Source organism: Triticum urartu, chromosome 1A, assembly GCF_056163025.1.
Source record: "Triticum urartu cultivar PI428250 chromosome 1A, HENAU_Tu73, whole genome shotgun sequence".
Classification (NCBI taxonomy): Eukaryota; Viridiplantae; Streptophyta; class Magnoliopsida; order Poales; family Poaceae; genus Triticum; species Triticum urartu.
In genome coordinates this window covers 488,419,492-488,431,640 of record NC_141873.1, presented here as the reverse complement: position 1 = coordinate 488,431,640, position 12,149 = coordinate 488,419,492, and the positions used below count along the sequence as shown (strand labels likewise).

Below are 12,149 nucleotides of genomic sequence, written 5' to 3'. Positions count from 1 at the left end.
ATAGCCATGGAATCTGGAGATGTTCAAAGAAGGACAATGAGCTGACATTATCAGTATTAAGTGAGATCTGTGTGGCTGCGAAAAAGCCTAGAAGATTCTAGGAATCCTCAAATACAATCCCTTTCATAAGTTAACTAACAATTAAATTTGCAGGTGCTTTTCGGGATGGGTTACAGAAGCATGCGGATAATCAGGCTAAAAACAGGAATCTGTACGCCTTTGGATTATGTGAGTAGACTAAAGTTTCCCGTGTGCTGTTATTACTCGTGAACTGATAACAGACTGAGGTACTGCTTAAAGGATGTTCGTTTAAGTTACTGATGCTGTATTCAACTATTCTTATAGATATACAACAAGATTCTATTCACAACAAGCTGGGTTCAAAATATCACCCGGATATCTATGAAGATTTTCTGTAGTGTGGATGTTCTAATAATCATTTACATGTGTTGAAATTCTTTTTATGAAGATCTTCCACAATTCTCGAGCTTACATAGCCTATATATACATGCATTTGTGTAATCTGAGATATTCCTTCAGTAATCTGGCAAAAACTGTAGAAATCATCAAGAAAGATAGGCTTTTCTGTTCATAGAGGGTCTCTGAAACAGTTCCTAATTATTTCATCTCATTCTTAGAATATATAGTTACCTGCAATCAGTTGATGGCATCTGTGTGTCTAGAATTTTTCTTATTGCCTGATGCTACATCAGACGCATTCAGTTTTTCCCATTTGCAACTCATTTGCCTCAGTTGCTAATAAAATGTGCATTATACTTGCCCTGTTATGAAGGGAAAATACGCGTATTTGTCAGACTGGTAGTTAGCTACAATGGCCTTACCATTAGTGCAGTGCGACAGTATGTATTGTTAAATTCTTATGCTAACAGTAATATATTTTGATCCTTATCTATGGTACAAAAGATATGTTCAAGATTGAAGTTAATTGCTTGTTTGCATTAACAAACTTTTCATTGCATTTGAGAATAAACATGATATCAATGTCATAAAATTGTAGAAAGCAAAACAGAAGTTCTGTGGAAAAAATAGGACGACAAATTTGCTGATCAAAGTTTTAGCTAGGTTGAAGGAGTATGCATAACCATAAAATTTTTGAGAAATAACCTCACAACGATTAAAGTGTGGAGCACTTGTATGTACTTTTGGGAGGCCTTCCAACACCCGCAATCGAGGCGCAGCCACCGCCCACAAAACCAAAATAGGAGAGGGGGAAAAGCTCTACGAGAACACCATGATATACTGTGAGTAGGCCCATACAGATGTAATCCGTGGGGCACGCATTGACAAATGGGCCCATAACCGCCCCAGCCACGGAACCACTAGAGAACAAACATTCGGGGGAGCTTAGGAACTCTAGGGCATGCTTGAGCTCGCGTTGTTCCCCTTCTCGTTTCTTGTATCCATATCTCTTGCTAGCTGTTGCATTTCTATTAGGAAAATAATGGAAATGGGGAAAGGTCGCTAAAAGAAGCTTATTAGGCGCCTGGCACGTCTCTATCACATCGATGATTTGTTGTCTTCTTCGGTGAGAGATTGTACTATGCTAGAATAGAGGCATCAAAACGTATTTTAGGATGGTCCCAAGTACCCTCTCAAATGGATCTTTCTCAAGTTCGTATTTGCTGTTATAACTGAAATTCTCTGTCATCCTCATCGCTTAAAAAAGTCTACCAAGTTGTTGATAGTTAACAAAAGTTTAAGGGTTTCACCTTTATAGTTCTGCAATATGGAAAGTATATTTTCCTATTGAGAGGCATTCCATGTCGTTTGTTGGCCAATGGATTTGTCACCCCTCAGCTTGATCAAATGGTGGCTTTCCAATCCAAGTTTGTTTTTAATTTGTTTTCTACTATTAAGTTATGTATCTGATGAGACAACCACAAGAGAGAAAAAGACAATAAAAAGTATTCCTTAAGGATGGACAAATTTAATCAGCATGTTTTGTGACTATATATTTATGAAAAATCCTACCGTTATATCATAAAAAACCTATGATGCGGCAACACGTCACTGTAATGGTGTGGTAGATTTTTAAATGCGCGATGGCAACCTTTTTTTTGTGGGCGGGGCGCTCGCAACCTTGAGAACGAAGAAAAAATCGCCATGTTTCTTTAGAATTCCTTATCACTGTCAAGTCCAATTTTGAATCAGACTCAGCAGACACAAAATTTGTTGAGTTTCCGACAGAGTGAACTCGGCAAAGTTTAGGAACACAGCACAAAACCAGATTCTAGTAGCGGAAAGAAATTTGAAAGAAATTTTGGGCACAAAAACTCTTATTTTCATTCATGAATGAGCGACAATGCGTGGGCTAATGATAGAGATAAATCTATAGACGCGCCTAAGGGATACGCATGGGTAGGGGGCCTGACGGGTGCGAGACGAGTGATGCGCTTGGGCATAGCATGCATGTGAATTTTCCAAAAGATCATTGCAGCTCAAGGGTAAAATTATCCAAACCAGGCAAATGAAATCGTCCAATTGGTATATGCTCCTAATCTGATATGCTACATAAATATAAATGAATAAATGAAGTAGTTAGAGGAAGAACTTTTTATCGATCTTAGAGAGCATCTACAACCAGACTTGCCAAACCCGGCACAGCGGACAATGACCGGTTTGTCCCCAAATTGGTGCATCCATAGCCGTGTATCTCATATCCATACCCCTATATCCATACAAGATTATACAACATACTACGAGATCACCAAACGACCAAAATCGATAGGAACCGGACATATAACCGATTGCAAAGGGGCATAATTCGCATAAACATCACCGAAAGATCACACAACGGTCATAATTTACACAGTTCAACCGTCTGGCAAATTCTAACTAGATAGTAGGAGCTAGATTGTCTAAACGGAGAGAGGGACGAGCTTCATCACTTTCTCGCCGGCCCTTTGCCCTTTCGCTCACCGGCGCTGCGTATGCGCCCGCGGCAGGAGGTGGGTCGTCGTCGGAGCCATCGTTGTCATCGGAGAAGGAAGTGTTGATGATGATGTAGCCCTTCAAGCATCAAACAATGCGGTCTTGCTTCCACTTCAGCTTGACCACCCTTGCCGCCTCTGCTGCCTCCCGCCCGGACTACTCAATGTCGAGTCGGGCGCCTTGGCATTGATCCTCCGGAGCCACCAGGCGTCCATCTCCATTGTCGTACGTGATCGGCGGTACACCCACTGGAGGAGACGCTTATCCTCATCGGGCACCGCTGGCATCACGCGGTGGCGGCGGGAGCAATGCGCAGCCGCTCCAACACGGCCCTCATTTCCCTTGCCCTTTGCCTCCCACGGCGGGTGGCGTGCCCCTCCGATTTTGGAGTGTGCATCCACGGTGCCGGTGGAGCGGGCACTAGAACCCACCGCTGCCCACGCGGAGTAGCGGCCGGAGGTGGAGGAGGCCAACGGACGGGCGGCGCCGACTGAGCCGCCCTCACATATCCACGAACGGGGCAGGAAGGCCCGGCAAAGGCGCTATGGCCGCGGGTGACAAGCTGGCATCACACCTGAACCGGAGCTGTCGCCCAGGTCCACCCGCGAGCGCTCCACCGCGATGCGGAGGGCCAGCTCGTCCTCGTCTCCGGTACCATCGCGAAGGAAGGCGTCCTAGTCGTCATCGCCAGAGCCGTCAGAGTGGTTGCCGGTGCTGGACATGGTCGCCAGTGCTCGGAAGTTGATGGATTGGAGCAAAGGGGAGCAGAGCGGAGTGAAGTGAGACTAGGGTTTGATCTGGACAGGGATTTGTGGGGTCCTGGTGGGCCAGAGGTGGGCCGGGTAGACGTGGCGGAGGCGTCCGGACCGCCTCATATCCGCCCTACATTTGGATTGGATATGAGGGGTGTCGATCAGCCCAGACGTTTGAGGCTGATTTGAGGCGTCCAGTTGGGATTGTTTTTTGTGATCGGTCTGCTTGTCCGAGCGTTTGAGACGGGTTTGAGGTGACCGGCTACAGATGCTCTTAGCTACCAAGATCAGTCTGTCCAAAACCATGCATCTATCCCATATTAGGGGTAGCGTTGGACTGCTGAGTTGCATATATGTCAGTAAATATGTTACAGTTAAAGGACTAGAGTGTGAAACGAAAATATAGAGTGTGTCAGCATAGCAGATCGACAGATCCTGTGGGACGCCTGCTAAATTTCCCTCACTCCAAACCCTAACACCCAAAAATCCTCCAAAATATATTCGGCGGCCGCACCGCAGGCAGAGGCGACGATGCCGGCGAAGCTTGTGCAGGAGCTGGGCGAGATGGAGGAGCTCGTGGAGGAGATCCTCACCCGCCTCCCGCCGGACGAGCCAGGTAATCTCCTCCGCGCCTCCCCCGTCTGCAAGCCATGGCGTGGCCTCCTCGCCAGCCCCGGCTTCTGCCGCCACTACGGCGACTTCCACCGAACACCTCCCATGCTCGGCTACCTCCACGATTGGCCGAAACCCGCGCCGAGTTCTTCCCCACCACGGATTTCCTCGCGCGCGGTCCCGACCACGAGCACCAATATTCTGTGAAACATTGTCGCCACGGCTGCGTCCTCCTTTCGTACAAGGATGACAATCGGCCTATCTTCGTCGTCTGGGACCCCATGACGGGCGGCCAAACGGTGTTGTGCCGCCCCGAAATGTCGGGGGTGAGCAGATGGCAGGCCTCGGTGCTCTGTGCCACGGACAGCTGCAGCCACGGTGACTGTCATTCGGGTCGCTTCGTCGTGGTTTTTGTCACCCTTGACGACCAAGAGGGGGTCGCCACGACGTCCGCGTACTCGTCGGAGACGAGTACTTGGTGCTCTCCGGCCTTAACTGCCATTGCTGCTTTTGAGGAAGAAATCGACTTCTATGACTCGCCTAGTGTTCTGGTTGGAGACGCGCTCTATTTCCTCGTTTTCCGGGAGCAGGAGGACGAGGTTACTGAAGATAGTATTCTCAAGTACTCCCTCCGTTCCAAATTACTCGTCGCATAAATGGATGTATCTAGATGTATTTTAGTTCTAGATACATCCATTTCTACGACAAGTAATTTGGAACGGAGGAAGTACGATATGGGCAAGTCTTGCCTGTCGGAGATTCTTCTGCCGGAAGAAGAGGTCGAGCGTGCCAGCAACAATCCTATCCTCATGGTGGGGGAAGATGGCAGGCTGGGGATCGCACACCTGTTCTTTTACTGCCTCTCCGTCTGGTGGAGGGTGGTGGATCCCGATGGAGTAGCGTCGTGGACGCAACGGATAGACATCGACCTCAAGACTAATCATTTTCCCCTTGGCAATTTTTCGATACCACCAGAGTTGGGTGGCTCTGTCGAGGGCACTGGCATCATTTTTGTAATCTCAAAAGTAGGCACCTACATGATCGATCGCAAGTCACAAAGCTCGAAGAGGCTCTCGAGCAAGCTGTATCAACGTCCAAATGTTAGATGGTCCCTCTTTCCCTATGTTAGCTTCTACTATCCACCAGGTACTACCTTCAAAGCTTAACTATGTTTATATGTTCTCTCCTAGTTGTAATTTGTGTAATTGTTTTTTTACCGTAACACATTTCAGTTAGTGTCACAGATAAAACTAGTGAGTGTCTAATCGTACCATAAGATGATTTCTCATCCTACTGAATAATTGTTTCTTTGTTTAGCGGCAGCTGGTCTTGTGGCTGAAGCATCAAGCTAAGCTGGACACGGCAATGAGGAAGCATAATTCTCAAGCAATGGAAGTTCATCAGTTTGCTGCTTTGGTGTTGGCTTTGGTTTGATTTTCAAGTTAGATGGGTGAGGGAGTGTAGTGTGAGTTTGATGGGTGATGGGAGAGTTGTGTTATGTCTTGTTAATTAAGAAGCCGTCTCTAATTTTTATAGCCATGCTATTGATGTTTTAGTTGTTCAAACCCTGATTTCATTAAGCAGGGGAAAGTTGCCTTTTGTGTAAAATTTGGCTGCAAGTTGTATGCATAACTGTACATTTCTCTATAACAAAAGTTGTATATTTAAATTGTGCTAGCTGCATACTTATATATTTCTCTATAAAGAAAGTTGTATGCATATTGCTGTGCATGGATCACACTATAATCTAATAATGACCCTCCCAGCTATGACACCCTCACAGATGAGAAGCTTGCTCACATGCCTGGCTGAGGACCAGCGGTGGCGTCTTTTTGCCTCTTGTATCTCCAGCTATAAGCATGACTTGTGCTGATCGGGGAAAGAAGAGAAGATGACGAATCTAGGGGAAGTGTTTGGTCAAGAAGAAGAAGATCAGGTGATTTTCTCTCTGACCAACAAAATTAAAAGTTTGTTACTGCACTTTGATGTGATTGTTTCTGGTAAAGCAACCATGAGTGTCGCATACTTTCACTGTCGAATTCCGGACCGTTTTTAATAGTGTTGTAGGAAAAATCTGTGCCTTCTGCCCTGATCAGTAGATTTATCACTATTGCCATTCTCATGCCTGTGGTTGGATGCCCTACTTGGAGTGATTTTGGCTAGCCATTTCAGCGCTATGCAAATTTCGGGTGGTCAAGTGTTTCAGGACAAAATAATATAATTCAGTAACAAAGGAAACATGTCTAATAAATACAGCTGCACCCTTGCTACTGTTTTTCTAGATTTATTTTAGGGAAAACTTTGTTTTTGCCACTCTAGCTTTTGACCACTTTGCTTTTGCCACTCTAGAATTTGACATTTCACTTTTGCCACTCTTAGTTTTTGACAATACATCACAATTGCCATTCCATGGCAAAAACAATAATTTTAGAGTGGCAATTATGATACATTGTCAAAATCTGAAGTGGCAAAAGTGAAATGAAAAATTATTGCTTTTGCCACGAAATGGCATTTGTAATGTATTGTCAGAAGCTAAGAGTGGCAAAAGTGATATGTCTAATTCTAGAGTGGCATAAGCAAAATGGGCAAAAACTAGAGTGGCAAAAACAAAGTTTTCCCTTTATTTTAATGTAAAGGCTAAAGAGACACTATATAGGAATATTAGCATATGTTTGTCTTGTTTTTTATTTTTTAGGGAAGGCCATCAAATAATCAACATATGTTTGTCTTGTTGGTTGCACCTATAAAGTGGACTTTTGGACAACGGAGGCATTGGCGCTCATTTTTTTGAGCACCCCAAAATAAGTCCTTAAAAGTTTTGAAATATTTTGATTTTTTTTCACATGAATACGCACGTATGAGGTCTAACTACCTGTCAAATTTCGTTCAAAAATATGTTGTATTGTATGATGCGCAAAAAAGACAAAATTTTGGCCCAAAATCAACAAAAACAAGCCCCAAATTTGCATGAAATTTGTCTTTTTCCTATCTCTCACATGCAAGCACGTATATTAGTGAAATTTTGGCTCGTTAGTTATACTGCACTGCTATATGTGCACGTACACAAAAATTTAGAATTTTTCAAACCATAGAAACCTGTTTTTTGAAGTTCAAAAAATAGGAAACAATGCGCCGGTAGTCAGATGTCACTTTTTGGTTGCACCTACCCATTTGGGGTTTCTGGGGAATGCATTTGCATCAGACTATCAGATCTTAGTTGTTGTTCATTCATACCTTTTTTTTCGAATGCATTCATAACATAACTACATGTTAAATAAGGTCATGGTGCACAACTCTCATTTTCAATACACATAACAGGTGCTTCTCTTTTCTACTTATAGTGAATGTGACATTAATTTCTTCTTTTTTCGCAGTGTCTCCTTTTCCCTCTTTGAGCTATTAGTTTCTTAGACATGCAGTTACGCACATCATGAGTTCATTGCGTAAATGCTACTGCCTTATTCTGTTCTTTTGCCTCATGTCCCGCTTTTGCTGTGTTCCCATGTGAGCAGGTACAGTCATGTACATTAGGTAAAAAAACTGGTCTTTGCAAAGACGGTTGTTTTCTTATGGGGAGTGAAATATGGATTTTACCGCTTGTGGAATGTGCTGAGAATTTTGCTGTGGCTCGCAATATAGCTGATTTGGTACACAGGACTATTGCTGAGCTTAGAGACATGGATCCTTGGGAAACAGAGTTATTCTTTTGGGTCTTGTTCAGTTTCATGTGTCTCACTGGGGCTCATAATATTGCTGAGCTGCCACACAACACAAGACTATCCTCTTCTGTGCTGTTCAATTTTATTTTTCCTGGATCTGCTTCAATGCTTCACACATTCACCTTCTAGCTCCAATCATCCATGAAGTCCAGTACATTATTTCCTTGTGAGCCGCTGATCAGCTAACATCCTTTTCCTTTGTTCAAGAACCAGTTCGAAATTTCATTATTTAGTCTTTGGAATTTCACATGGCGTGATGTACTGCCTGAAAATATTCGATGGAGTCTTACAGGATGTAGGGGCACCCGGGTGTTGAAAGTCCTGTCTCAAACCTGCTATCCTGAATTGTGTTACAGAATTGCTTTGCCTTTTCCATTTGTAATAACAAAAGTTGTGTTAGGGCAACTCCAACGCGGATCACCAACACGGACATCACCAATGTCCGGGGACACGTCTGAAATTTAACAAATATTATCATGTTTAGCATGAATTTTGTCCCTGGGACAAAAATAATAAATCTCCAACTAAATTGAATGAAATCTTAAGAAAAAACTAACCTAAACTGTGTGAGGTACTGGACGGTGACCTCACAGGCATGACCTCCGAGGCCACCGGTACCTCTGTCGTCGCTTGCGTCGCCTCGATGTAGTCGTTGTTGTCTGAGTTGTCGACGTTGTTGTCCTTCCAGTGACGGAAATGCCGCCAGGTGTCATGGCAGCCCTAATCGGTTGTTGCATGCTCGCGACGTAGTCGCTTGGCCTCCTACGATTGGCGCAGAGCTTCAGCCTCCCCTGCCTGGCGGCGACGATCGGTCGTGGACTCAGCCCCGCGCCTCTCGCCTTTGAGCCAGGCAAAGCGCTCGGACTTGGTCAATCCCACTTTGAGGAGCTGGTCGTTGATCTAGTGTCGGTGGCGGGAGGATGTTTGCACAGTTCTCCTGGACCTATCAATGGCCTAGGCCTCCACGAGGGTGGGGTTCGCAGGGACACAGACGAGGGTGTCATTCGACAATGCGAACGTCGCCCAATGATGTGTGTTGTGCCGCTCCCAGCGCATCATCTCAGAGGTTGACGTCACGGTGGTGGACGAGCCCCCGACACCATCGCGGTAGTGCACGATGTGATGGAGGCTCCTCCTTCACGGTGACCTGGCGCCACTAGCTCCCAGACTCCCATCGGGGCGGTGATGGCAACACCGCCTCCTTGCCAGTATGGAGAAGGATGAGCGGCAAGGACGACGGCTCCTCCTTGATGTGGTGTCTGATTTAAACACCTGGTTGCACGGGGGCGAGGGTGGCGCCGGAACGTGGTCGTAGCAAGACCGCTTGAGCAACAGCTCCATCTACCATGTGAACTCCTTCTCCATTCGAGGGGTGGCTGTTGCTTCTCCTTGTCGTTGGACGAGATGGGCTCCGGCTTTACAGAGGAGGGAGTGGTAGATGCCGACGGGCCCAGATACTAGGAGAGGCGGCTGTTGCGAGCGCAGCAAGCCCGGCGCGCGCAAGCTCCGCCTCGGGCACAACAACCATTCCGCGCTCCGCCACGAGCGTGGTGCGGCGGGAGCGCAACTGCTCCGACATGGTGCCGGGGTGGGCTCAGCGGCCCCGCCACACGAGCTCTGGCCCCCGGCAAGGCACAACAACCCTGTCGGTTGCGAGCTCCGACACGGTGTCGGGCGGGCACAACAGACATGAAGTGCGGGAACTTTGGCCCCAGCAAGGCAGCACAGCCCCGCTGCGCGAGCTCTGGCGGCCTTCCTTCCCGACGCGTCCGCATCCACGTGATGGGTCTCGTTGCCGTCATGGCCTTCTCATCACAATGGCTGCAAGTGGGGTCATGTGTTGATTGGAGCTGATGTGGAGCACTGCCCTGGCGTGACCGGGCACTCTCATATTGCCCCCGGGATTTGGTCTCGCTTTGATATACGTTGGTCAGTCCGGACGTTTAGGAAAAAAGTGAGTGGTCCTGTTGGGTCACTTTTTTTGCTTTTTTTGACCGGACACTGACCAGACGGACTTTTTAAATGTTTGAGGAGGAAATAGGGGTCCGATTGTTGATGCTCTCATCTACACGGTATAATGAATGTTTTATATTATTTGGCATGACAATTTGTAAACGGCTCGGCTCGTGGGAGTTTAGAAACTCTAAGGGATGCTTGAGCTCATTTGGTTTCCTTTCTCATTTATTGTATCCATATCTCTCGATAAATGTTATATTCTCATTATGAAAGTAATGGAAAGGGGGAAAGCCCATTAGAAAAATCTTATTAGGATCACGGTGTGTCTATCACATCGATGAATTGTTGTCTTTTGGTGTGAGAGATTGTACCATGCTAGAAAAGAAGCATCAAAACGTATTTTAGGACAGTCCCAAGTATGCTCTCGAATGGATCTTTCTCAAGTTTGCAATCCTCTTTCTTCCTCATTGCTTTAAAAAAGTCAATGAAGTTGTTGATAGTTAACAAAAATTTAAGCATGGCACCTTTATAGTTCTGCAAAATGAAAAATGTATTTTCCCATGGAGAGGAATTCCATGTGGTTTGCTGGCCAATGGATTTGTATCTTCCCAGTTTGATCAAATGTGGGCTTTCCAATTCAAGTTTTCTTTTAATTTTGTTGCTACTATTATATGTATCCGATGACACACCTACAAGAGAAAAAAATCATAAAAAAATCTCTAAGGATAGACACATTTAATCAACATGTTTTGTGACTATATATGTATAAACATTCCTACCATTGTATCGTACAAAATTATATGGCTGCCGCAACACCTGCCATGCATAGAAAGGTACACTTTAAAATGTTTGTCGGCAAACTTGAAAACGAAGAAAAAAGCGCTCTGCCGAGATAGGATATTCAAAGAAAACTTGAACGTGTAAACTCTCATTTCCATTCATGAATGAGCGATGACGCGTGGGCTAACGAGAGCGATAAATGGAGAGATGCACATGAGGGATATGCGTGTGTCCGGAGCCGGGGAGGAGGGGGGGGGGGGGGGGGGGTTACGACGTGGGAGCGCAGTTTTGATTTTCGGCCGAAAAAACCGATTTTCAGCCGAATTTCGTTCATCTCGGCTCGGCCCGGTAAATGTCTGTGCCGGCCTAATATTTTCGGCCCAATTTGAATTTTTGTTGGCCCAATTTAACTTCTGAAGCCTCCCACGGCCCGCCTAAGTTAAAACCAACGAAGCGAACGACCTAACCCTAAAAAACTCACGTTCCCCTGCTCCTCCTCTGTGAGCGGCGGCGGCGCTGTGTCTAGACACCCCACCTCCACTCGTCGCTGCCTGCCTCCCAGCTCGAGCCTCCCGTGCCTGTCCGGTTCGCTCCTTTCCGACGGCCCGGCCGCTGCTGCCAACCTCCGCCGGCTGCGGCTGAATCATTCGACAACTCCTCAACTGTAACACCCTCGATGCGACTATAACCCCCACGTGTCGAGGCACGACTTAGAGGCATAATCGCATTGAAGGCATATGTCGCAAGTAAGGCAATCTTCACAACATCCCATGTAATATGAATAATAAAAGGGATAACATAGTTGGCTTACACTCGCCACGTCAAACAAGGTACTTAAATAACATTACATCATCCAAACACTCATGGCCCGACTACGGCGCCAAAATAGAAGATAAACCCAACATGCGACACGGTCCCAATCACCCCCAACTGGGCACCACTACTGATCATCGGGAAAGGAAACATAGTAACGTTGAGAGTCCTCGTCGAACTCCCACTTGAGCTCGAGCGCGTCATCTGGAGCGGAATCATCAGGCCCTGCATCTGCTGTAATAGTAATCTGTGAGCCACGGGGACTCAGCAACCTCGCACCCTCGCGATCAAGACTATTTAAGCTTATAGGTAAGGCAAGGTAAATATGTGTGGAGCTGCAGCAAGCGACTAGCATATATGGTGGCTAACTTATTCGCAAAAGAGAGCGAGAAGAGGAGGCAAAGCGCGAGCGAGAAACTAGAGAGCAAACTACGCAAACATTACTCCAACACCGTGTCCACTTTCCGGACTCCGCCGAGAAGAGGCCATCACGGTAACACACACGGTTGATTCATTTTAATTAAATTAAGGTTCAAGTTATCTACAACCGGACATTAACAAATTC

The 12,149-nt window shown here is 46.2% G+C and overlaps 1 pseudogene; it reads left to right on the top strand.

The window, feature by feature from the left end:
• Positions 1-4,235: 4,235 nt before the first annotated feature.
• Positions 4,236-5,750, top strand: LOC147991866 (uncharacterized; annotated as a pseudogene).
• The last annotated feature ends 6,399 nt before the right edge of the window (positions 5,751-12,149 follow it).